The 26499-nt window shown below is 36.8% G+C and overlaps 1 protein-coding gene and 1 pseudogene across 1 annotated transcript in view; both read right to left on the minus strand.

Annotated features, from left to right (window-relative positions):
* Positions 1–26499, minus strand: part of PPM1E (protein phosphatase, Mg2+/Mn2+ dependent 1E) — a 227903-nt gene that overhangs the window by 91762 nt on the left and 109642 nt on the right. The window lies entirely within an intron of this gene.
* On the minus strand, positions 11839–16275 carry LOC109494302 (annotated as a pseudogene).

The following is a 26499-nucleotide window of genomic DNA, read 5'->3' on the forward strand; positions in this document are numbered from 1 at the left end:
CAAACGTATGGCCAACTAATCTTTGACAAAGCAGGAAAGAATATCCAATGTAATAAGGACAGTCTCTTCAACAAGCCGTGCTGGGAAAACTGGACAGCTATAGGCAAAAGAATAAACTGGACCACTTTCTTACACCATACATGAAAATAAACTTAAAATGGATTAACGACCTAAATGTGAGACCTGAAACCATAAAATTCCTAGAAGAAAACATAGGCAGTAATTTCTCTGACACTGCCCTAAAAACATTTTCCTAGATATGCCTCCTCAGACAAGGGAAGCAAAAGCAAAAATAAAATATTTGGTCTGTACCAAAATACAAAGCCTTTGCACAGTGAAGGAAGCCATCAGCAAAATGAAAAGGCAACCTATTGAACGAGAGAAGATATTTGTAAATTATTCATCCAATAAAGTATTAATATCCAAAACATAAAAAGAACTCAACACTAAAATAATAATAGTAATAATATGTAATAACCCAATTAACAAATGGGCAGAGGACCTGAAAAGAAAGTTTTCCAAAGAAGACCTAATTTCTAAAGCAATCATAAGATATTTAAAAAATAACATTCATCTGGGGGCACTTGGGTGGCTCAGTGAGTTGAGGATCTGACTCTTCATTTAGGCTCAGGTCATGATCCCAGAATTGTGGGTGCAAGCCTGTCAGGCTCCACACTGATCATGGGGCCTGCTTAAGATTCTCTCTTTCCCTCTGCCTATCTCCACTGCTCGCTCTCTCACGTGTGCACGCTCTCTCAAATAAATAAATAAATAAATAAATAAATAAATAAATAAATAACATTCATCTGATGATTTCTGGTTTAAAAAAAAATGCAGATTAGGCATATGCATTTACCTTTCCCCTTATAAAATAACAGCAAAATAAGCTACAGGGTTTAAATACACAAGGAAAAAGAAAACAGAAGAGAAGGCAACAATGGATAAAATATTTCAATATGTTTTTAGAAAAGGGAGAGCAATTGGAAGAGTGGTACCTGATTTATCAGGGTGAGAGAAGATATAACCTTGAGGAATACTTGATGAAAACAGTCAATTCACCTTGCAAAGAACCTGGGAAACTCTCATACTTTGGAAGTACCAAGTAGGTGGAGAGGAAGAACAAAGTGAAAAACAGGATGACAGTCCATTGTGGGGAATAAGCTTAGGAATCTCTCGGGTTTACACCAATGAGTTAACAAGGCATAAAGATATACAAAGTCACAGAATGCTACCCAAGTTTGGGTAAACCAGATTGCCATCCCAAGAACAGGGGGGTGCAAAGGCACCAAGAATAGGGAGGTACAAAGGCACCCCAAAATACAGAGGGGGTGCAGAGCCCCCCCAAATAGAGAGGGAGGGGCAAAGGCCCAAAATAGGAACGGGTGCAAAGGTGCCCAGTACATACGTATATGAAATAAACAAGATTAGATATTCAGGGTGGAAGCACCCCCAATTTAGTACTATAGCAGAAAAGCTGCTTTCACAGGAAGATAGGGCCAAGTTAGGTAAATTGGTGAACTGCTGGACTACGGACTGCTGCACTGCAGGCAAAGCAGCCCAGAGTGGAGAGGTTAACAAAAGAAAAGGTGCCTTGTTAACCCTGAGGTTATTCCCCCTATTTGTCTCATCCCCTAGACTAGCTAAGTTAAACAGACACGGTGCCTCCTGTCTGCCATTAACAACCATCTGCCTGGCACCAGGATTTTGTTTTATATTGATCCTAACCTCAAACACTGTATATCTTCAAAACCCCCATCTTCCCTCACGTCCCCAAGTTAATGTTCCCAGTTTCTTTGTCTCTTTGTACGCCGATCACGTTTGTAAGTCTTCTGATCTGAATAAATACAGGGCAAGGACCCTTATTCGGGGCTCTTGTCTTTTCCCAGACGTTAGCCATCTCTCACTTTAATCCTGCATCCGCTCTTTTGATGGCCAAAAGAGAACTTTAGAGTCTACGATAGTCCATGTGGGTGAAATGTTGATTCCCCTTCACCGCCTACATACAGAATGGCGGCGGCTAAGTGCACACACTCCAGCCCTGGTGGGAGAATGGAAATTTATCCTCTAGAGATATTGAAAAGGAACATCTAGACTTGGAGACACCAGGCAGCATAGAGAGTAGAGATGATATGGACTGAAAAGAAAAATATTTATTGAAATACTAAATCTTAGGATTAATTCCTCTAACCATTCTTCTACTCTATCCCACCCCTAATCCCAACTCCACCCCAGAACACTTGCATTTAATGCCCCAGGGAAAAAATGGAAAGGTCTTTTCTGGAGGAAATGAACAATCCCAGAGAAAAATCCTCCTCATAGTGACATATGGTCATGTCTCTATCCTAACATCCGAAAGTGAGGCTTACCTAAAATAAGTCTTCTTATTTCTAAAGAGTTTTTAATCGATCAGTTTAAAATATATACAAACCATCAAGAGTCATCAACTTGTGAGGAAATCATGAAAGATTAAAAGCAGGTATCATAAAAGCTATTTGGTATTTAAAATGATTGATGAAATAAGGCATTAAATAGAGATTACAAAAATCTTCAAGAAAGTAGAATTAAACAAGAAATGGAAAATCAAAGAAAAGGTGAGATAGTTCAAGCATCAGTGTAGTGAGATTAACTTTTGACTAATAGGAGAATATCCAATGGAATAAAGACAGTCTCTTCAGCAAGTGGTGCTGGGAAAACTGGACAGCGACATACAGAAGAATGAACCTGGACTACTTTCTTACACCATACACAAAAAGAAACTCAAAATGGAAGAAAGACCCCAATGTAAGACAGGAAGCCATCAAAATCTTCCTGGAGAAAGCAGGCAAAAACCTCTTTGATCTTGCCCGCAGCAACTTCTTACTCAACACGTCTCAGGAGGCAAGGGAAACAAAAGCAAAAATGAACTACTGGGACCTCATCAGAATAAAAAGCTTCTGCACAGCAAAGGAAACAATCAGCAAAACTAAAAGGCAAATGACAGAAAGGGAGAAGATATTTGCAAATGACATATCCAATAAAGGGTTAGTATCCAAAATCTAGAAAGAACTTATCAAACTCAACACCCAAAAAACAAATAACCCAGTGAAGAAATGGGAAAAAGACATGATAAACACTTCTTCAAGGAAGACATCCAGATGGCCAACCGACACATGAAAAAATGCTCCACATCACTCATCATCAGGGAAATACAAATCAAAACCACAATGAGATACCACCTCACACCTGTCAGAATGGCCAACATTAACCACTCAGGCAACAACAAATGTTGGAGAGGATGCGGAGAAAGAGGATCTCTTTTGCACTGCTGGTGGGAATGCAAACTGGTGCAGCCACTCTGGAAAGAAGTATGGAGGTCCCTCAAAAAACTAAAAATAGAACTACCCTATGACTCAGCAATTGCACTACTGGGCATTTATCTACAGGATACAGGTGTGCTGTTTCAAAGGGACACATGCACCCCCATGTTTATAGCAGCACTATCAACAATAGCCAAAGTATGGAAAGAGCCCAAATGTCCATCGATGGATGAATGGATAAAGAAGATATGGTGTGTGTGTGTGTGTGTGTGTGTGTATATATATATATATATATATATATATATATATATATATGTGTGTGTGTGTGTGTGTGTGTGTGTGTGTGTACACAATGAAGTATTACTCGGCAATTGAAAAGAATAAAATCTTGCCATTTGCAACAACATGGATGGAACTGAAGGTTATTATGCTAAGTGAAATTAGTCAGAGAAAGACAAAAATTATATGACTTCACTCATATGAGGACTTTAAGAGACAAAACAGATGAACATAAGGGAAGGGAAACAAAAGTAATATAAAAACAGGGAGGGGGACAAAACAGAAGAGACTCATAAATATGGAGAACAAACTGAGGATTACAGGAGGGTTTATGGGAGGGGGAATGGGCTAAATGGGTAAGGGCACTAAGGAATCCACTCCTGAAATCATTGTTGCACTATATGCTAACCAATTTGGATGTAAATTTTAAAAAATAAAAAACAAGCTAAACAACAACAACAAAAAATTTTGACTAATAGGAATTCCAGGAAAAGAGGACAGAAAAAAGAGAGGGGGAAAAAATAAGAGCAAATACTTATTAAGGGCATACTATATGTGATAGACATTGTTCTAAGTGCTTCAGATAATTTAAAATATTTTTAAGTTTAGTTATTTATTTTGAGAGAGAGAGAGAGAGAGAGAGCAGGGGAGGGGCAGAGAGACAGACAGACAGAGAGAACCCCAAGCAGGCTCCGTGCCGTTATTGCGCAGAGCCTGATGTGGGGCTCAATTCCATGAACCAGGAGATCATGACCTGAGCTGAAATCAAGAGTTGGTTGCTTAACCGAATGAGTCATCCAGGCACCCAGTGCTTTAAATAATTTTAATTAACTAATTAATTCTCTGGTTACTCTATGAGGTAGGTACTATTATATCCCCATCTTAAAGATGAAGAAAATTAGGAATGTAGAGGTTAATTGAATAGCTAGTAGGTGGCAGAGCCAGAGTTCAAACCCAAGCAGTCTGGTGCCATAACTCACACTCTCAACAACTATATACTGCTGTCTCTCTATCAAAGAAATAATATGAGGCAGTGCATCCTGGGTCAGTGTAGCCATGGCAGCTTTTGTCCTTTCTGCCATGTCTGTGACTGCCTGTAGCCTTCGTGCCACCACCCTGGATCCCCACACTGGCGGCAGCCCAGCCACTCAATATCACCCTGTGCCCCCCAGGGGCCTGTATGAGGCCTGGGGCTTCGCGTTTGGCCTCGGTGGTCATGCAGGTTCCAGTTACACAGTTATACCACCAGTACCGTGATGAACCCCGTTGGTCATTAGAGGGAATCAAGGACTGTGTTCTTTACATCTTAAAACTCTATGACAAGATTGATCCTGAAAAGCTCTCAATAAATTCCCACTTTATGAGAGAGTTGGGTCTAGACAGTTTGGACCAAGTGGAGATTATCATGGTCATGGAGGACAAATTTGGGTTTGAAATTCCTGATACAGATGTTGAGAAGTTAGTATGTCCACAAGAAACTGAGATCACATTGCGGATAAGGAGGATGTACAGTAAAACCTTGGATTTTGAGTAACTTGTTCTGCGAGTGTTCTGCAAGACAAAGAAAACATTTCTAATAAATGTCTTGCAATACGAGTAGTATGTGATGCCAAATGTCACATGATCACCCCTGAGCCAATTGTTCTTCTCTCTCTCTCTCTCTCTCTCTCTCTCTCTCTCTCTCTCACTGCAGGATTGGGGGTGATCCCATGTTCTGATGCTTGGTCTGGTCTGAGGCTGCAGTGTTTGGCAGAAATCAGTGATTTTTCAGAAGTTGCAACGTGCCCACAACTGTCACTAGTGTATTTTTTGTCACTTCAAAGCACCTATGGACAGTCCTTTGCTTTTCCATACCAGAGTAGGTTTAGAAATCCTTTGCTTCATTCTAGGTCAGGCTGCCTGCAGGTAATGATCCTTTCCTCTGCTGCCTTATTGCCAGTTACATTAAATACAGCATATGACAGGAGTTTATTAATACCGTATTGTAGTAAACATCCATGTGAGCATATATAATGGCCCCTATGTAGAAAAAGATTCCACTGAGCCAATAGATAGCAGTGATTCCATTAGTGATAGTGAAAGTCATCCTACACAATAACCCTCCTCTCTCCTGTCTCCCTCACACCAGCCACGAAGGTTTTCAAAGCTAAGTGCAGGTTAATTTATTTTTCTTTATATTTTTTATTTTTTATTATACTACATACAGTATTTTAATCATTTTTATAGGAATATTTTTGAGTTGGCAATGAATCATCTGAGTTTCCATGATTTCTGATGGGGAAATTTGCTTTGATATATAAGTGCTTTGGATTAAAAACATGTTTAAAGAACGAATTATGCTAGCAAACCGAAATTATTTTCGGTTATGAATAAAATATCAGATGTCTTTTTTCTCTTAGAGAAGACTCAAAAGATGCTAGCAAGTGTCTGGAACTGAGAATGTGTTTTGGCATTATTGTTGCCTTTGACAGAGAAATTCTGTTTTGACTTGTATTTTATTTTATTTTACTTCTTAAATTGTACTTAAATTCAAATTAGTTAACATACAGTGTAGTCGTGGCTTCAGGAGTAGAACCCAGTTATTCATCCCTTACATCTGAACTCAGTGCTCTTTCAGAAAAGTATCTTCCTAAATCCCCATCACCCATTTAAGCCATACCCCCACCCCCACCCCTCCAGCAACCCTTAGTTTGTTCTCTGTATTTAAGAGTCTCTTATGGTTTACCTCCCTCTCTGTTTTTATCTTATTTTTCCTTCCCTTCCCCTATGTTCATCTGTTGAGTTTCTCAAGGAAAGCTTCCAAACTCATTCTATGAAGCCAGCATTACCTTGATTCCAAAACCAGAAAAAGACCCCACTAAAAAGGAGAATTACAAGCCAATTTCCCTGATGAACAGGATGCAAAAATTCTCAACAAGATACCAGCAAATCAAATTCAACAGTACATTAAAAATAATTCTTCACCATAATCAAGCGGGATTCATTCCTGGGTTTCAGGGTTGGTTCAATATTCTCAAATCAATTAACATGATACATCACATTAATAAAAGAAAGGGTAAGAACCATATGATCCTTTCAATAGATGGAGAAAAAGCATTTGACAAAATACTGCATCCTTTCTTGATAAAAACCCTCAAGAAAACAGGGATAGAAGGAACATATCTTAACATCATAAAAGTCTTATATGAAAGGCCCATAGCTAATATCATCCTCAATGGGGAAAAACTGAGGGCTTTCCTCCTACAATCAGAACACAACAAGGATGTCCACCCTCACCACTGTTGTTCAACATAGTGTTGGAAGTCCTAGCCTCAGCAATCAGACAACAAAAAGGAATAAGTCAAACTTTCACTCTACATGTATCATGTCATCTGATACTCTACAGGGAAAACCTGAAAGACACCAAAAAACTGCTAGAGCTGATACATGAATTCAGCAAAGTCGCAGGATATAAAATCAATGGACATAAATTAGTTGCATTTCTATACACCAATAATGAAGCAACAGAAAGTGGTATCAAGGAATCGATCCCAATTACAATTATACCAAAACCCATAAAATACTTAGGAATAAACCTAACCAAACAGGTAAAAGATCTGTACATTGAAAACTATAGAAAGCCTATGAAAGAAATTGAAGAAGACACAAAAAAATGGAAAAACATTCCATGCTAATGGATTTGAAGAACAAATATGGTTAAAATGTCAATACTACCCAAGCAATCTACACATTCAATGCAATCCCAATCAAAATAACAGCATCCTAAACAATCCTAAAATTTGTACGAAACCACAAAAAAACCTGAATAGCCAAAGAAATGTTGAAAAAGATAACCAAAGCTGGAGGCATCACAATCCTGGACTTTAACTTGTATTACAAAGCTGTAACCATCAAGACAGTATGGTATTGGCAGAAAAACAGACACATAGATCAACAAAATAGAATAGAGAACCCAGAAATGGGCCTACACAAATATGGCCAACTGATCTTCAACAAAGCAGAAAAGAGTATCCAATGGGCAAAATAGACTTGTATTTAAATTGTCTGTTTTACCCTTTGAAAATAAATCTATAAAACCAGAAAAGAGAAAGAGAGAGAGAGAGAGAGAGAGAGAGAGAGAGAGAGAGAGAGAGAAAGAAAGAAAGAAAGAAAGAAAGAAAGAAAGAAAGAAAGAAAGAAAGAAAGAAAGAAAGAAAGAAAGAAAGAATAAGTGAGACTTCCAGGTTTAGAGGGCAAATTGAACACATTCAACTTGCTCCCTCCAGAAACCCTGCCAGGCAACGGTAAAGGGAATATTTTAAAATAATAACTGAAAGAGAGGAAGAAAAAAGGCGACACAAAGTAGATGATGGAGTGGCAACTGAAGTAGCAGGACACAGAAAGCCAAGTCTTAAACCAACAGTGAGGAAAGCTGAGAACAAACCCAATATATACAAAAGAATCCTCTAAATAAACAAAAACTGGCCACACTAAGTACCTGTAGAACTGGGGGTAAGTGGCAAATGGAATGGATAAAATAAGAAAAACTGAGTGAAAGCTGTTTAAGAAGCTGGTGCATCCCTAGATGCCCCATTCCACACCTAGATGACTACCTTCCCTAACTTCCCAATTTTGGCAGAAGTCTGCAGCTTTTTCCCTCAAGAGGATAAAACAGGCATCTCTTGATGAAGAGACACCAGAAACTGTTGAGGGCATAAGTACTATAGTAAAAAACCAAGGCGATTAAGTGATTTTATACATAGGTTAATGCTGAATTCACAGATTAGCAGTTCTCCTCCCTGATTCTATTGAACCAGACAGATGAAATGGAGTTAGGGTCAGAAGTTCCCCCCAAATAAATTAAATTAAATTAAAAAATAAAATAAAATAAAATAAAATAATAAAATAAAATAAAATAAAATAAAATAAAATAAAATAAAATAAAATAAAATAAATACAATACAATACAATACAGAAGAAAAAGAAGACGAAGACAATGACAACAGAGTAGAAATAGTAGCAGTAGTAGTAGTTTCCCTAACAAATGGCTCAACCAGATTATCCTACAATAAAAGTCAAATTTGACTTAAGGGGTGCCTGCGTGGCTCAGTCAGTTAAGCGTCTGACTTAGGCTCAGGTCACGATCTCACAGTTTGTGAGTTCGAGCTCCACATCGGGCCCTGTGCTGACAGTGTGGAGTCCACTTAAGATCCTGTCTCCCTTTCTCTCTGGCCCTCCTCCACTCATGCTCTGGCTCTCTCAAAAATAAAAATAAACAGGGGCGCCTGGGTGGCTCAGTCGGTTGAGCGTCCGACTTCGGCTCAGGTCATGATCTCACAGTCCGTGAGTTCGAGCCCCGCATCAGGCTCTGTGCTGACAGCTCAGAGCCTGGAGCCTGCTTCGGATTCTGTGTCTCCCTCTCTCTCTGACCCTCCCCCGTTCATGCTCTGTCTCTGTCTCAAAAATAAATAAACATTTAAAAAATAATAATAAAAATAAAAAATAAAAATAAACATTAAAAAAATCTTTAAAAAAATCCTCAAGGGGTGCCTGGGTGGCTCAGTGGGTTAAGCATCCAACTTCAGCTCGGGTCATGATCTGCCAGTTTGTGAGTTTGAGACCTGTGTCGGGCTCTGTGCTGACAGCTCGGAGCCTGAAGTCTTCTTCGGATTCTGTGTCTCCCTCTTTCTCTGCCCCTAACCCACTCACACTCTGTCTCTGTCTCTCTCAAAAATAAACAAACATTAAAAAACAATTTAAAATAAAAAAAATAAATCCTCAATATCTAAAACAGTATGTAAATATACAAAAATAGATTTGGAATGAAACATACCAAAATGGTGATTTCTTGATAGGGGAGTAAGTTGGGGGGTTGAGGGAAGCTTTTGCTTTTTATTGTATATATTTCCATTTTAAAACATTTTACAATGGGGGTGCTGGGTGGCTCAGTCAGTCAAGCGACTGACTTCAACTCAGGTTATGATCTCACAGTTAGTGGATTTAAGCCAGGAGTCGGGCTCTGTGTTGACAGCGAAGAGCCTGGAGCCTGCTTCAAGTTCTGTGTCTCCCTCTCTCTGCCCTTCCACTGCTCATGCTCTCTCTCTCTCTCTCTCAAAAATAAAATAAAACATTAAAATTTTTTTTAAAAAAGCTTTTACAATGAACATATTTTCATCTATTACATTCGTGCAATTTTTTAAAATATTTTATTCATCTAGGAGCAGCTGGCATGGTTCAGTTGGTTGAGCACCCGGTCAACTCTTGATTTTGACTCAGGTCATAATCCCAGGGTCATGGGATCCAGCCCCATGTCCTGTTCTGCACTGCGTCCTGAGCATGGAGCCTACTTAAGATTTTTCTCTCTCTCTCAAAATAAAAATTTTTGTAAATGCTTTAAAGATTTTATTTTTCTACACCCAACACAGGGTTCGAATTCACAACCCCAAAATCAAGAGTCACATGCTCCGCCGACTGAGACAGTGAGGTGCCTCCATTTGTGTAATTTTTAAAAAATATTTATTTATTTTGAGAGAGAGAAACTGAGTAGGGAAGGGTTGAGAGAGAGAGACAGAGACAGAGACAGAGACAGAGAGAATCCCAAGCAGGCTCTGCACTGACAGCATGGGGTTCCATGCTGATGAGCTCGAAGCCACAAACCATGAGATCATGACCTGACCTGAAATCAAGAGACAGTTGCCCAACATACTGAGCCACCTAGGTGCACCTGTGTTAATTTTTTAAAGAGAGAAAAGAAAGCGAAGAAGTGAAAGGAAAATAAAAAAGGACTGGTATAATACTTAGCAGGTGGGGAATATTTTCTTTAATTAATTAGAATCTCAAAAACAAGACTAAATAATAATGATTTTACTTGCTGTGTAATATTCTACTTGATGAGGACATTAAAGTCACCACCAAAGCACTTAAGACAATAAAATCTACAGAAAGTGAAATATGTATCTTATATATATTACATATATATTTCTTAATAACCAAAAACAGTAGACTATTACCAACTTAAAAAAAAAAAACTCTTGCACAACAGAATCAGAAGAGAAATTTTCTCTTAACAATTATGCTTTTAAGAAGTCTGCAATTCTAGCCAAAAGATTACATATTCAGGAGATATCACCAGATTCTTTCCTAAAAAATTATTACAGACTCTCACTGCTCTATTCTGGCAAAGTACTTATGTTTACACTTCTTTTGTGTAAAACCCTGCAGGAATCTTCATATTCCTGATCCTGTTGATTAAGAAAACACTAACCTCCCATTTAAGTCCAAGACTACTGAAAATGTTGAAACCCAAATCTTTTTAAAAGTTAATTTATTTCAGTGCCTAACTTTGTTTTCTTAAATGATAACGTAATTTTAGATTTTAAACATATGGTCAAAAATTAAAGGTAACAGTGAAACATTACAAGTAGTATTTTGTTTCAAAGATATTAAAAATAATAAGTGCATTAAAATATTTTCTGGTGTGCCTAGGTGGCTCAGTCAGTTGAGTGTCTGATTCCTGGTTTTGGCTCAGGTCATGATCTCAGAGTCATGGGATTGAGCCTCGAGTTGAGCTCCATACTAAGTGTGGAGCCTGCTTAAGATTCTCTCTCTGTCTCTCTCTTCCTCTCTCTCTCTCTCCCTCTGCCCCTTTCTTCTGCTCATGCTCTGCTCTAAAATAAAAACAAAATAATCATAAAATAAATTCTTTCAGAGTGTGTTTCTAATTCTGTAAGTCCTTGGATGCACCTTTTGCAACATAATCAGAATATTCAGTTAAGATCTCCCACTAAAAATTTGTACAAAGAGTAAAACTAAGTAGTTGAAAAGCATTTTAGTTCCTAGCTGCCAAATTCCAGAGTCTAGATTATTGCAGGAACACCCTGCTGTCATCTCTATCTAGCAAGAGTTCTGAAGGAAAAAAGAGAAAAATATGTTGAAAGATGGGGAAAATAAAATCATTATAGTTTGGCACCTTTTTTGGATAACTCATCAGTTTCATGTCACCATTTCTTCATTTAGCAGCGATTGAATTACTAAAATTCAACTGAATTACTAAAAAGAAGAAATAAATATCATCTGTAACTTTGTTCCCCAACTTTGAGCAGCAAAAGTCAGTTTTCATAAATATTTTCAAAACTATACTTGAGGGGCACCTGGGTGGCTCAGCCGGTTAAGCCGCCGACTTCGGCTCAGGTCATGATCTCGCGGTCCGTGAGTTCGAGCCCCGCGTCGGGCTCTGTGCTGACCCTCAGCGAGCCTGGAGCCTGTTTCAGATTCTGTGTCTCCCTCTCTCTCTGCCCCTCCCCGTTCATGCTCTGTCTCTCTCTGTCTCAAAAATAAATAAACGTTAAAAAATTAAAAAACAAAAACAAAAACAAAAAAAAAACTATACTTGATGACTCTCTAAACGGATCTTAAACTCCTAAAATATTCTTAGTTTCCAAATGATTACTTGATCTGTGTTTTCCATTTGTATTTTCCCCCTAGGTAGCAGATTAAGATCTTTTACTGAATTTATTAAATTGACGACTTGCTTGGCATATTTCTCATAACAAATACAAATAAGTAAGTAATCTAAAGTCACTCTTTCCTTATTTGGAAGTTTGGCCACAAGAAATGATTCCCCCTTTCAAACTTTTATTTCTTATTTTACTTTTGATAATAGCTTCACTGATATATATATATATATATAATTCACATATCAAACTCTTTTATTATTTATAGTTCTACTTACTATAATCTTTCAATGACCATCTAACCATTAATAACAAAATCTCTCTCAATTTTTCTGTTTGTAAACTGTTACCCCTAAGAAAACTAGGAGTTAAAGAAAAATGTTTATTTATTTTTATGGGGGGGCAGAGAGACAGGGAGAGAGAGAATCTTAAGCATCTTAATTAAGTTAAGAATCTTAATCTTAAAAATCCTAAAATATGGATGCCTGGGTGGCTCAGTCATTTAAGTGTCTGATTTCAGCGTAGGTCATGGGTCATGATTCACGGTCACGATCTCACAGTTCATGAGTTTGAGCCCCACATCGGGCTCTGTGTTGAGAGCTCAGAGCCTGGAACCTGCTCTGGATTCTGTGTCTCCCTCTCTCTCTGCCCCTCCCCTACACTCACTGCATCTCTCTCTCCCTCAAAAATAAACATTAAAAAAAATCCTAAAATAAATTTAAAAAGAAACTTTTAAAATACAATTTGTTGAAAAATTGAGGTTTCCTATAATATAGACCAAAGAACTCCCAGCAATCTGTAAAATCATTGTGAAGATGTATTTATCTCTTTGGTAGGGAAGTGATAAGTTTAGAAATATAACATGTGAACCAGCTATTTATTCCCTGAAAAACAGGAATTAGAAAATTTAAAAAGCAGTATCTTGATTTTCCATTTTTCTTTTCCTTTAGAAAAATCTCACCCTTTTCATTAACAATGGAGAATATGCTTCACATTCCCTAATGATGTCCCAAAGCTACTTGTGTTGGTTATGCAAATAGTCTTACTATATGGTCAAATTTTAAAAAGCAAAACATAACTGTTTAAAATATCTTAAGTTCAAATACTATAGATTTTACAATAATGTGTAGTAATTTAATTCAACATGCACATATTTCATTTAGGAGATATATTTTAACCAACCACTGTTAAAATCTAATAATTTAGGTTGAAATCTAAAATTTTACAAACTGTCTTCAGCTTTCTCAATCATTATAATGTCCTAATTACCTTCAATCTTTTGATTTAGTATCAGTTTCTGACTTATTCTATAAGTAAAAAATTTTAATTTTAATTCCTTACATTTCAGGAAGAAGACTAGAAATAACAACATACCCATTAATGAATTAATATTTTAAGTTTGCCAGTATTTCACAATTTTCTGTGAAAAGATCAAGAAATATATCACTATATCATTATAGCAGATTTCAAAATACTAGTCTCAGATTACAGAATTCCCTACCTACTGACATTTTGGTTATCTGCAGAAAAGCCAAAACCTGCAAGCAACATGGCAATTAAATACAGGAAAATGTTTCTGAACGAAAGAAAGGAAGGAAGAAAAAAGTTTCCTAATTTTCTGATAAAATAAAGACCATAGTCTTTTGTTTATAAATACAAGGAAAATGTTCTGAAACTCAATTAAAAAGTTAAGGATAATAAAAATAACATTCCTTCAAAAATTAATCAAGATTGTAGAAATTTTACCTTATACAAATTGTCTCTACATACAGATATGAAGTTTTATTCTTGGAGATGAAACTTTTTTTTTATATATATAAGTAGGATCCATGCCCAACATGGGGCTTGGACTCACAACTTTAAGATTGAGAGTCTCATGCTCTACCAACTGAGCCAACCAGATATCCCCTATTCTTGGAGATGAAATCTTATAGAACATGCTATAAACTACAATACACTTGCTAGTAAATGAATAGCATTTTGAGTGCTTCCCAAAGGCAAAAACAAAACTTCTGAAGCAAAATAAAAACTCATGTTCATAATATATTTTTTCCAACTTTTAAAAGCTGCTTAGTTTTTGCCATCAACCTTATTTCCATTTTGTTTAAGAGTGTGGAAGAACAGCTTAAGACCACTCAGTTGTTGTTCTTGCCCATTTAGTGGCCTGAGCAGTAGAAGCTGCAGATCAGTCTTCAGTGGCAGGCTGAACACTCCAGTCTTTAGTAAAGAACTGTTCTATGGGCAGAGAGGGCACCTCTACACCTTCATACCAGTCAACTGCTTCCAAGTCCAGGAGCAGTCCATTCACCTTTAAGTTCCTCCTTGGTCACAGCCTCTTCAGCAGCAGGGTGCTCTTTGTTTTCAGTCTCTTTAGGATCTCTGGAGAAGTAGAGATTAGGCATGACTTCCCACAGGTGTTCATGGGAGGCAGTGCCACACATGCACACAATTTCCCAGGCCAGTATCTATCATATCACACCCAATGAGTGAGCTCCCTTGTTGCAAGGGATGTCAGTATCTACACAGCACAGAAGAAAGTCTGTGTTACACCAAGCAATGGTAGGCATATTAACAAAAGACACTGTGGCAGACCTGGTGGTCAGCCTTGGGATCAATAACCTCTGGAAGTCTTGGCTCCCAGAAGGCTATCTGGATCTGATTAATGGAGGTTCTAGGAGTGAAGTGGCCAGCAACAGCAATGGCTCCAATGGCAGCAGCAAACTTCACCACAGCTTGCTGGCCAGTATTCCAGAATGACAGGACACTGACATCAGCCGAGTTTTCAACTGTACCAAAGGCATGAGCTGCCAGTGGAAGCCATCACTTTTCCTTTTGTAGATGTATTGTTCCACTTGGAAGTCGAGGTTCCTACTGCAAGGAATTTGAGGACATTCTCCTTTACTTGCAGAACATCAAGGACTCCAAACATTGTGAAATTTTCCCTTTAAGTTATGAATGGAACCCAGAACATTATATGGGTAGTGCAGAAAGGGCATAATACATTTAAATCACAAGCCATAGCACTCATTATGCAGTTTAACAAGACATAACCTCTCAACAAATGAAAAACATAAACTCTTTATTTTTTGTAGAGATGTAAAGTCATCGGTACTCCATGGAGTCACTCTATTCAGGTGAGGTCTTTGTACAACAGTTCTCATTCATGACAGTGCAAATGTGCTGGCATCCTAGGAATTTTTCATTAAGATTCAAACTAGCTGCATTCTATCTCATGGGTCTCTTCTTTGATGAGCTGCATTTTTCTCCTTGCTTGTACTATCTATGGTATTAGTAATAATTAGAACTAAATCAGATTTAATTACAGTAACTTTCAAATAAGTTACTAAATATAGTTCTTTGTTCAGTCAACTGTGTCCATAAAAATCACAGGCATGTTTAAAACAAGATACACAGAATTCTATTAAATTATGTTCTGGGAGAATTGATTATAATTTTAGCAAAATGAACTTTGTTCTGCCACATGGGTCTCAAAATGGCAATACCTGAAACACTGATTTACAAGTATAGTGTATACAGTACCTGTTCATTTTGAAACCAGAAAAAAGTATTGCTTCTATTAGTACCAAGCAAAGAAAGATCAAAGTAAATTTGATCAGGTTCAGCCAAGTGCAAGAAAGAAAAACCCTCTGACTCACGTTTTTACACAGTCCTCAATGTGTCAATTTAAAGCTTACTTTCTTCTTTTTTAAATTTTAATTCCAGTATAGTTAACATATAGTGTTCTATTAGTTTCAGGGTATACAATACAGTGATTCAACAATTCTATGTATCACCCAGTGCTTATCATGATGTGTGCACTCCCTAATCCCCATCACCTATTTCACCCATCCCCCCCCCCACCTCCACTCTGGTAAACATCATTTTGTTCTCTATAGTTGTCAGTTTCTCAGTTTGACTCTCTATGTCCTTTGTTTGTTTTCTTAAATTCCACATATGAGTGAAATCATATGGTATTTGTCATTATATTCTCTAGCTCCATCTATGTCATTGCAAATGGAAGATTTCATTCTTTTTATAGCTAAATAATATTCCATTATGTGTGTGTATATATACAATAAGATGTGGTGTGTATATATATATATCTTATTTATCAATTTATCACACACCTTATTTATCAATTAATATATCACTGCACACTTGGGCTGCTTCCATAGTTTGGCTATTATAAATAATGTTGCTATAGGGGCACCTGGGTGGTCAGTTGGTTATGCATCCCACTCTTAACATCAGCTCAGGTCATGATCTCAAGTTTCATGAATTCAAGCCTTGCATTGGGCTCTGCACTGACAGTGTGGAGCCTGCTTGGGATTCTCTATCTTTCTCCCCCTCTCTCTCTGTTCCTCCCCAACTTGTGCGCTCTCTTTTTCTCAAAATAAATAAATAAACCTTATAAATAAATAAACCTTATAAATAAATAAATAAATAAATAAATAAATAAATAAATAAATAAATAAATAAATAATCTGCTATAAATTGCAGGGTATATGTAACCCTTTGAACTAGTGTTTTTGTATTTTTAGGTAAATATCCAGTAGTGCAATTACTGGATCATATGGTAATTCTATTTTTAACTTTTTGGGAAACTTCCATACTGTTTTCCAGAGTGGCTGCACCAGTTTGCATTCTCATCAGTGGTGCAAGAGGGCTCCTTTTTCTCCACAACCTCATCAACACTTGGTGTTTCTTATGTTTTTGATTTTAGCCATTCTGACAGGTATGAGGTGATATCTCATTGTGGTTTTTATGTTTATTTCCCTGATGATGAATGATGTTGAGCAGCTTTTCATGTGTCTGTTGGCCATCTGCATGTCTTCTTTGGAGAAATGTCTGTTCATGCTTCTGTCCCCCCCCCCTTTTTTTTTTAGTTATCAGAATATAATGTTATTAGACTTGGGAGATAAAAATGTTACAAACATTTCTGAGTTGGAGATAAAATCTTAGTAAAATGAACAAAAATAATGATACATTCCATGCCTCATTCTTAATTCTATTGCTTCTTTCATTTGGGGTGGGAGAGTGGGGGGGTGAAGAGGAAGTATTGGCAAAAGCATACACTTCAGTAAAAGAATCAAAAATTCATATAATGAACGCCACCATTCTATCACTACAGTTTCCATGTAAAAATGTCCCTCCACCCCACAAAACATAAAAATGTGTTTTTTTAAAGGTATTTTTCTCTTTTGGCACAAGAAAGCTACAAAGAATAAATGACACGTTTCATGTAATTGTTTAGTTAATTGTAATACTATGTAAAAATATGATAATAAACATTACTGCTCAAGAAAAAAAACCCAAACATTTAGTGTTACTTCTTGTTTCTTCTATCTGGGACCTCAGCACTCGGATCACACGACTCCTTTCTCAAGACCCACCCAAAGCTTCTCATCCAACTTTGAATAAAGCACAAACTGTTCAGATCTCCCTAGCCAGCTTCTCCAACATTAACCCTACTCTCCTCCATCCTTTGTTCCTGTCCTCATACTTACTAAATTCTAGAGCCTAATTTAGATGAGTCAAGCATGCTGAAAAATGTAACAAATGGATAAACAAAAAGTAAATATGCTGGAGGTAGTCAAAGTATGCACACTGATTATTTTCAATAGACAGGTTTCCTATTAGCTTTTGCCTGGATCCATACAGGTTCTGTCTCGTGTTATAGCCTCCAGTTCATTCTGTCAAATGACTGAATATAATTGAGGACTTAGTGTGGGAAGCAGATTAACCCAGCCTTCTTTGCCATTACTCTCCAAGGTGAGTGAAAATGGCCTGTTTGGCTTTTGACTAATCTTTTTTTTTTTAATTTTATTTTTTTATTTTTTAAAATTTACATCCAAAATTAGTTAGTATATAGTGAAACAATGATTTCAGGAGTAGATTCCATAATGCCCCTTACCCATTTAGTCCATCCCCCCTCCCACAAACCCTCCAGTAACCCTCAGTTTGTTCTCCATATTTATGAGTCTCTTCTGTTTTGTCCCCCTCCCTGTTTTTATATTAGTTTTGTTTCCCTTCCCTTATGTTCATCTGTTTTGTCTCTTAAAGTCCTCATATGAGTGAAGTCATATAATTTTTGTCTTTCTCTGACTAATTTTACTTAGCATAATACCGGTACTCCAGTTCCATCCATGTAGTTGCAAATGGCAAGATTTCATTCTTTTCAATTGCCGAGTGATACTCCATTGTATATATATATATACCACATCTTCTTTATCCATTCATCCATCAATGGACATTTGGGCTCTTTCCATACTTTGGCTATGGTTGATAGTGCTGCTATAAACGTGGGGGTGCATGTGTCCCTTCGAAACAGCACACCTATATCCCGTGGATAAATGTCTAAAAGTGCAATTGCTGGGTCGTAGGGTAGTTCTATTTTTAATTTTTTGAGGAACCTCCATACTGTTTACAAGAGTGGCTGTACCAGCTTGCATTCCCATTCTGCCCACTTTTTAATCAGATTATTTACTTTTTGGGTACTGAGTTTTGTAAGTTCTTCATAGATTTTGGATACTCTTTATCAGATATGTCATTTGCAAATATCTCCCCCCATTCTGTAGGTTGTCTTTTAGGCTTTTTTTTAATTGTTTCCTTCGCTGTGCAGAATTAAAGCCTACTTTCTTGCATAGGCTCTTTTCCTCAATTTTTTTTTCAAAGCTGCCTGCTGCTACTTAGACAAATTAATATGGATACAAAGAGTGTACATTATTTAACACAATAAGGCTAGTTACTGACCTACTTGGTGAAAAATGTTGTTTCGCAAGTTCATCACGCTACGTTAATTTACTAATCTAAAAGAAATCTACAGAGAAGTCTTTCAGACCTCCTATTTTTATGTTTATAATTAGATAAGTTAAAGGCAGTTCTATTGTTTTTAGAAATAATAATTTTATGAGTTAGAAGGACACACACCAAATTCAAAAGAAGTTGCCTCTTATGAACAGAAGGGAATGTGACAAAGATAGGCAGAGGGAAGATAAAGGGTACTTTAGCCTTATCTATTCATGCTTTATTACTTTTATACAAAATATTTAAAATTTGAAATTTCTCAAAATAAAAATTTAATTTAAAAAAAGTAGGAACTGGGGCACCTGGGTGGCTCAGTTGGTTAAGCATCTGATTTTGGCTCAGGTCATGATCTCACTGCTTGTGAGTTTGGGCCAGCATGGAGCTCTGTGCTCACAGCTCAGAGCCTGGAGCCTGCTTTGGATTCTGTGTCTTCCTCTCTCTCTGCCCATCCCCGGTTCATTCTCTCTCTCTCTCTCTCTCTCTCTCTCTCTCTCTCTCTCTCTCTCTCTCTCTCTCAAAAATAAATAAAACATTAAAAAAATTTTTTAATGTAGAAACTCAAAATAATTCCTTATCATAGCCATCTAATCTCCTCTACATACGCTATCTAAGAAATTGCAATGTACAGAGCTTCCAATAGTGAAAGGCCAGTTATTTTCTCTTCTACATCTTTAAAAGTCCCAATTATCCAATAAGTCACTAAGAAAATACCCAAAGTCTCTCTCAGGTAGTCCAAATCAGGTGATTGTAACTGTATCTCTGAGGTCCAGAATCCACTTCTACCTAAACTAATGACACGTTCATATAAATGTCTTATGGAATGAACACTTTGGCACAATTCACCTTAAACTCTCAGACATAAATTATTAAGATTTCTGTAACTATTAGAATCTTGACAGAACTCTCAAAGCTACATAATCAGTCATAAAATTATAAAACATAAATCTATTTGTTCTTCAATAATGGGAGACAGTATACAAATGGACAATGACCATACAAAATAACAGGACTCTGTCCTACAATCTTTTCAGCAACCAGTCAGAAAAGCCGATCACAACCTCTGCAGCAATCAGCCTAGAAGAGTCAGGATTTTGTTAATGACTGCCAGCTCTTCCCTACCACCCCCCCCTTTTTTTGTCACCAGCCCACACACCAACCCCACATGATTTCAACTTGGAGACCAACCAGAGAAATACAAATATGTTCCCCAAACCACTTACCTAAGATGCCTGGCTTCTACTTATCCCATGCTACTGAGCTTACCCAAGCTAAAAATCTCCAATCCATCTCCTTTTTTTCACCATAAAACTGCCCGCTCCCCTTTCAATCTGCCAAATGCAATGAACGATAACAACTGACTTTCTTGTTATTGCAAACTCTGAATATATAGCCAGTTTGTTCTCATTTTGGATGATTTTTATTTATACAGCAAGTGTAAAAACTGTGCAAAAACAAAGAAAAAACTGTAACACTATGAGTACTTTATTCTAATCCAACCAAGATCACACCTCAGTTTGGCTGTTTCTACCTTAGTTATTGTTCTGTTTTTCAGTCAGTATACCAGTACCAATTTACTATTTTTGATAATTTTTTCCATCACTTTGAAAACAAATCTTGTATTCTCCTTTAACATTTGGTATTTCTAACATAAGTTGGGAAGGTTTCTTTCTAGGGAACTATGAAAACAATAACCAAAGAAAAGACTGCTATATTCTAGAAAAACAGTAATACTGATGATATAAATTGTAACTAAATAGTGCAGTAAAATATCTGCTATCATCTATGACTACATCCACAGAAAATGTCAGAAGGTGATTGCTAAATTTTCTTGATATTGAAGAGAAAGTAGACCAACCTACAAAGAATTATGAAAATTTATCTGTAGTAAATTGGAATTGTTTTGCATAAAATGTGAGTTTAGTTCTATGATAGCATAACTAATGTGAAAGGAAAATTTAATGGTTTTATAAGAAAGGTTAAGAAGAGGAATAGGGAGTATTAAATTCTCCATCACATCACATCTTTTGGATTTGGTAATAATAAAGATTCTTAAGGAAGTTTTAAAAAATACCAATAAGTTCTCAATTCTTTGTGTGACATTATTTATATACCCAAGAAAGGAATGAAAAAAATTTCTAAATATTGTTGGAGGCACATGTAACATGTAGAAAGCAGCATCTATACTAAACACATCGGATGAGGTTTTACCATAAGTTATTTGTTATGATAGTGGAACTTCCAGAAATTATTAAAACAATTGAAGTTTACGGCCCACTAATCTTTGACAAAGAAAAGAATATCCAATAGAAAAAAGACAGTCTCTTCTTTAGCAAATGGTGTTGGGAAAACTGGACAGTGACATCCACTTTCTTACACCATACACAAAAATAAACTCAAAATGGATGAAACACCTAAACACAGGACAGGAAGCCATCAAAATTCTAGAGGAGAAAACAAGCAACAACTACTTTGACCTTGGCCGCAGCAACTTCTTACGTGACATGTCTCCAGAGGCAAGGGACACAAAAGCAAAAAATGAACTATTGGTATCTCATCAAGATAAAAAGCTTCTGCACAGTGAAGGAAACAATCAGCAAAACTAAAAGGCAACCAATGGAATGGGAAAAGATACGTGCAAACAAAATATCACATAAGGGTTAGTATCCAAAATCTAGAAAGAACTTATCAAACTCAACACCCAAAATACAAATAATCCAGTGAAGCAATGGGCAAGAGACATGAAATAGACACTTTTCCAAAGAAAACATCCAGATGGCTAACAGACACATGAATAGATGCTCACATTACTCATCATAAGGGAAATAAAAATCAAAACCACAATGAGATACCACCTCACACCACCTGTCAGAACAGCTAAAATGAACAATTCAGGCAACAACAGGTGTTGGCGAGGATGCGGAGAAAGAAGAACCCTTTCACTCCTGGTGGGAATGTAAACTGGTGCAGCCACTCTGGAAAACAATATGGAGAGTCCTCAAAAAAATAAAAATAGAACTGCCCTATGACCCAGCAATTGCACTACTAGGCATTTATCCAAAGGATACAAAAATGCTGATTCGAAAGGGCACGTGCACCCAATGTTTATAGCAGTACTATCAACTATAGCCAAAGTATGGAAAGAGCCCAAATGTCCATCAACTGACAAATGGATAAAGAAGATGTGGTACGTACATACAATGGAATACTACCTGGTGATCAAAAAGAATGAAATTGTGCCATTTGCAACAGTGTGGATGGAATTAGAATGTATTATGCTAAGCGAAATAAGTCAGTCAGAAAGACAAATATCATATGATTTCACTCATACATGGAATTTAAGAAACAAAACAGATGAACAAAGGGGAAGAAAAGCAAAAATAAGATAAAAACAAAGAGAGAGACAAACTACAAGAGACTCTTAAATACAGAGAACAAACTGAGGGTTGCTGGTGGGGTGTTGGGTGGGGGGATGGGTTAAATGGGTGATGGGCATTAAGAAGGGCACTTGTTGGGATGAGCACTGGCTGTTATATGTAAGTGATGAATCACTAAATTCTATTCCTGAAATCATTATTATGCTATATGCTAACTAACTTGGATTTAAATAAAATTAAAAAAAATTAGGGGTGCCTGGGTGGCTCAGTTGGTTAAGAATCTGACTTCAGTTCAGGTCATGATCTCAAGGTTCATGGGTTCAAGCCCAGTATCGGGCTCTGTACTGACGGCTCAGATCCTAGAGCCTGCTTCAGAGTCTGTGTCTCCCGCTCTTTCTGCCCATCCTCTACTCGCACTCTGTCTCTCTCTCTCTCTCTCTCAAAATGAATAAACGACGGGGCGCCTGGGTGGCACAGTTGGTTAAGCGTCCGACTTCAGCCAGGTCACGATCTCGCGGTCCGTGAGTTCGAGCCCCGCGTCGGGCTCTGGGCTGATGGCTCAGAGTCTGCACTTGATCTTAGCCAAAAGGCCGAGAAGCGATGATGGCTCAGAGTCTGGAGCCTGTTTCCGATTCTGTGTCTCCCTCTCTCTCTGCCCCTCCCCTGTTCATGCTCTGTCTCTCTCTGTCCCAAAAATAAATAAATGTTGAAAAAAAAATTAAAAAAAAAATAAAAATAAAAAAATAAAAAAAATGAATAAACGTTAAAAAAATAATTTAAATAAAATTTTAAAAAATTAAAAAAGCTGTTGTAACCTCCCCCCCCCCCAAAAAATAAATAATGAAACAACTGAAAGTTTTATAATTGATTTTTTTAAACCACAAGTGGCCAGAGCATTGAATGATTTGTCGACATTTTAAATTTTTTACCTTTTTTAAAAAACATCTATTATGTGCTGTCCCAGGAAATATTACAAAAGAGCTTCAGAACAGAACTCCAGGCATTCACCTGTATAGTTTACAATTTGAATCTTTAGGTCCTAATTTATAAGTATTTCCTAAAACTTGTCACTAGGGATGTCTGGGTGGCTCAGTCAATTAAGAAGCCAGCTTTGGTTCAGGGCATGATCTCATAGTTCATGAGTTCGAGCCCTGCACAGGCTCTGCACTGGCAGTATGGAGCCTGCTTGGGATATTCTCTCTCTCTCTCTCTCTCTCTCTCTCTCTCTCTCTCTCTCCCTCTCTTTCTGCTCCTCCCTGACTTGTTCGCTCTCAAAATAAGTAAACTAAAAAAAAAAAAAACAAAAAACCACAAAACTTGTCACTAGGATTATTGTCCTTTCTTCACATAGCAGCCAGAGTTGTCCTCTTAAAATGTAAATCAGATCATATTACTTCCTTGCTTAAAAAAAAAAAATCCAAACTCTTTATGGAAGTCACAAAGGCTTCTGAAATGGCTCCTGTCTAACTTCTCCAGCTTTATATCTGGTTACCCTCTTCCCCATCTTTGAAGCTTCAACCACAATAGCAGTTCTCTATTACCTCAGAGCTTTTATCCTTCTGTCTGGACCCTTGTCCCCACACTCTTTATGTGGCTGGATCCTTCTCAACTCCTTTAGGTCTAATCTTAAATATTTAATATACATTAGTGTGAGGAGAATCAGCTCTCTGGTAACTGCAGTTATAGACACTGATACTTAGGAAAGAAAAACATATTATTTACTACTAATATTTCAATTTAAAAAGTGTTAGGGCACCTGGGTAGCTCAGTTGGCTAAGCACCCGACTCTTGATTTCAGCTCAGGTCATGATCTCATGCTTTGTGAGTCCAAGCCCCACATCAGGCTCTGTGCTGACAGCTTGGAGTCTGCTTCAGATTCTGTGTCTTTCTCTCTCTCTTCCCCACCCCAGCTCATGCTCTGTCTTTCTCTCTCAAAAATAATAAATAAACATTAAAAAATTTAATGAATTAAAAAATAAAGTAATTAATTAAAAATTAATTTAAAAACTGTTAAGTGAAAAAAATAAGACCCATCTATATACTGCCTAAAGAGACTAATTTCAGACCTAAAGACCTGTAGCTTGAAAGTGAGGGGATACAGAAACATTTATCACACAAACAGATGTCAAAAGAAAGTCAGAGCAGCAATAATTACATTGGACAATATATATAGAGTTTAAAACAAAGACTATAACAAGAGACAAAGAAAGACATTACATGAAAATAAAAGGGACAATCCAACAAGAAGATATAACAATTGTAAGAATTTATGTACCAAATATGCGAGAATGCAAATACATAAAACAGTTAATAACAAATATAAAGTAACTACTCAATAGTAATACATTAATAGTTGGGGGCTTACCCTACTTGTATCAATGGACAAACCATCCAAATAGAAAATCAAGAAGGAAACAGTGGCTTTGAATGACACACTGGACCAGATGGATTTAACAGATATATTCAGAAGATTCCATCCTAAAATAGCAGAATACACATTCTTTTCAAGGGCACATGGAACATTCTCAGAATAGATAACATATTAGGCCACAAAACAAGTCTCAAAAAATTCAAAGAGATCAAAGTCATACCAAGTATCTTTTCTGACCATAACACTATATAAAACTAGAAACTGACCACATGAAAAAATCTGGAAAGAGCACAGATACATGGAGACTGAATAACATGCTACTAAACAATGAATGGGTGGACCAAGAAATCAAAGAAGAAATAAAAAATTACATGGAAACAAATGAAAATGAAAACACAATAGAACAAAATCTTTGGGCTGCAACAAAAGCAGTTCTAAGAGGGAAGTTTATAGCAATATAGGCCTACTTCAAGAAGCACAGGAAAAATCTCAAAAAAACAACCTAACCTTACACCTGAAGAAGCTAGAAAAAGAAGAAACAACAAAACCTCAAACCAGCAGTAGGAAAAAAATAATAAAGATTAGAGCAGAAATAAACAATACAGAAACTAGGGGTGGCTGGGTGGCTCATTAAGCATCTGACTCTTGGTTTCAGCTCAGGTCATGATCTCATGGTTTGTGAGTTCAAGACCCACATCCGGCTTCATGCTGACAGTGAAGAGCCTACTAGGATTCTTTCTCACTTTCTCTCTGTGTCCCTCCTCCACTCACTCTCTAAAAATAAATAAACTTTAAAAATTAATAATAATATAGAAACTAAAAACAAACAAACAAACCAGAACAGATCAATGAAACTAGAAGCTGTGTCTTTGAATAGATCAACAAAATTGATAAACTTCTGGCCAGACTCATCAAAATACACACACACACACACACACACACACACACACACACACACAGACAAGACTCAACCAAAATCACAAATGGAAGATAAGAAATAACAAGAACATATAAGAAAGACAAACAATTATAAAAGAATATTATGAAAAATTGTATGTCAACAAATTGGGCAACCTAGAAGAAATGGACAAATTCCCAGAAACACAGAACTTACCAAAACAAAAACAGGAAGAAATAGAAAATTTGAACAGATCAATTACCAGCAATGAAATTGAATCAGTAATCAAAAAACTACCACCACCACCACCACCAACAACAACAACAAAAACCCAGGACCAGACAGCTTCATGGGCAAATTCTACCAAACATTTAAAAAAGAGTTAATACCTAGTCTTCTCAAACTATTCAAAAAAAAAAAAAAAAGGGAGGGGGGAAGAAAGAAAACTCCCAAATCCATTGTATAAAGCTAGCATTACCCTGATAATAAGATAAAGACACCACAAAAAGTAAAAAAAACAAGAGAGAGAGAGAGAACAAAAGGACAACATTTCTGATGAACGTAGATAGAAAAATCCTCAACAAAATACTAGCAAACCAAATCCAACAATACATTAAAATAATCATTCACCATGATCAAGTGGGATTTTTTCCTGGAATGCAAGTGTGGTTCAATATTTGCAAATCAAATAATGTTGATACATCTATTAATAAGAGAAAGGATAAAAACCATATGATCATTTCAACAGATGTAGAAAAAGTATTTGACAAAGTACATCTTACTCATAATAAAAATCTTCAGTAAAGCGAATGGAATATACCTCAACATAATAAAGGCCTTATTTGGAAAGCCTACAGTGAATATCATACTCAATATGGGAAAAACTTGAGAGCTTTTCCCCTAAGATCAGGAATAAGACAAGGATATCCACTCTCACCACTTTTACTCAACATAGTACTATGAGACCCAGCTACAGCAATCAGACAACAGAAAGAAATAAAAGACATCCAAATTGGCAAAGAAGAAGTAAAACTTTCACTTA

This window comes from Felis catus, chromosome E1 (genome assembly GCF_018350175.1).
Source record: "Felis catus isolate Fca126 chromosome E1, F.catus_Fca126_mat1.0, whole genome shotgun sequence".
Classification (NCBI taxonomy): domain Eukaryota; kingdom Metazoa; phylum Chordata; class Mammalia; order Carnivora; family Felidae; genus Felis; species Felis catus.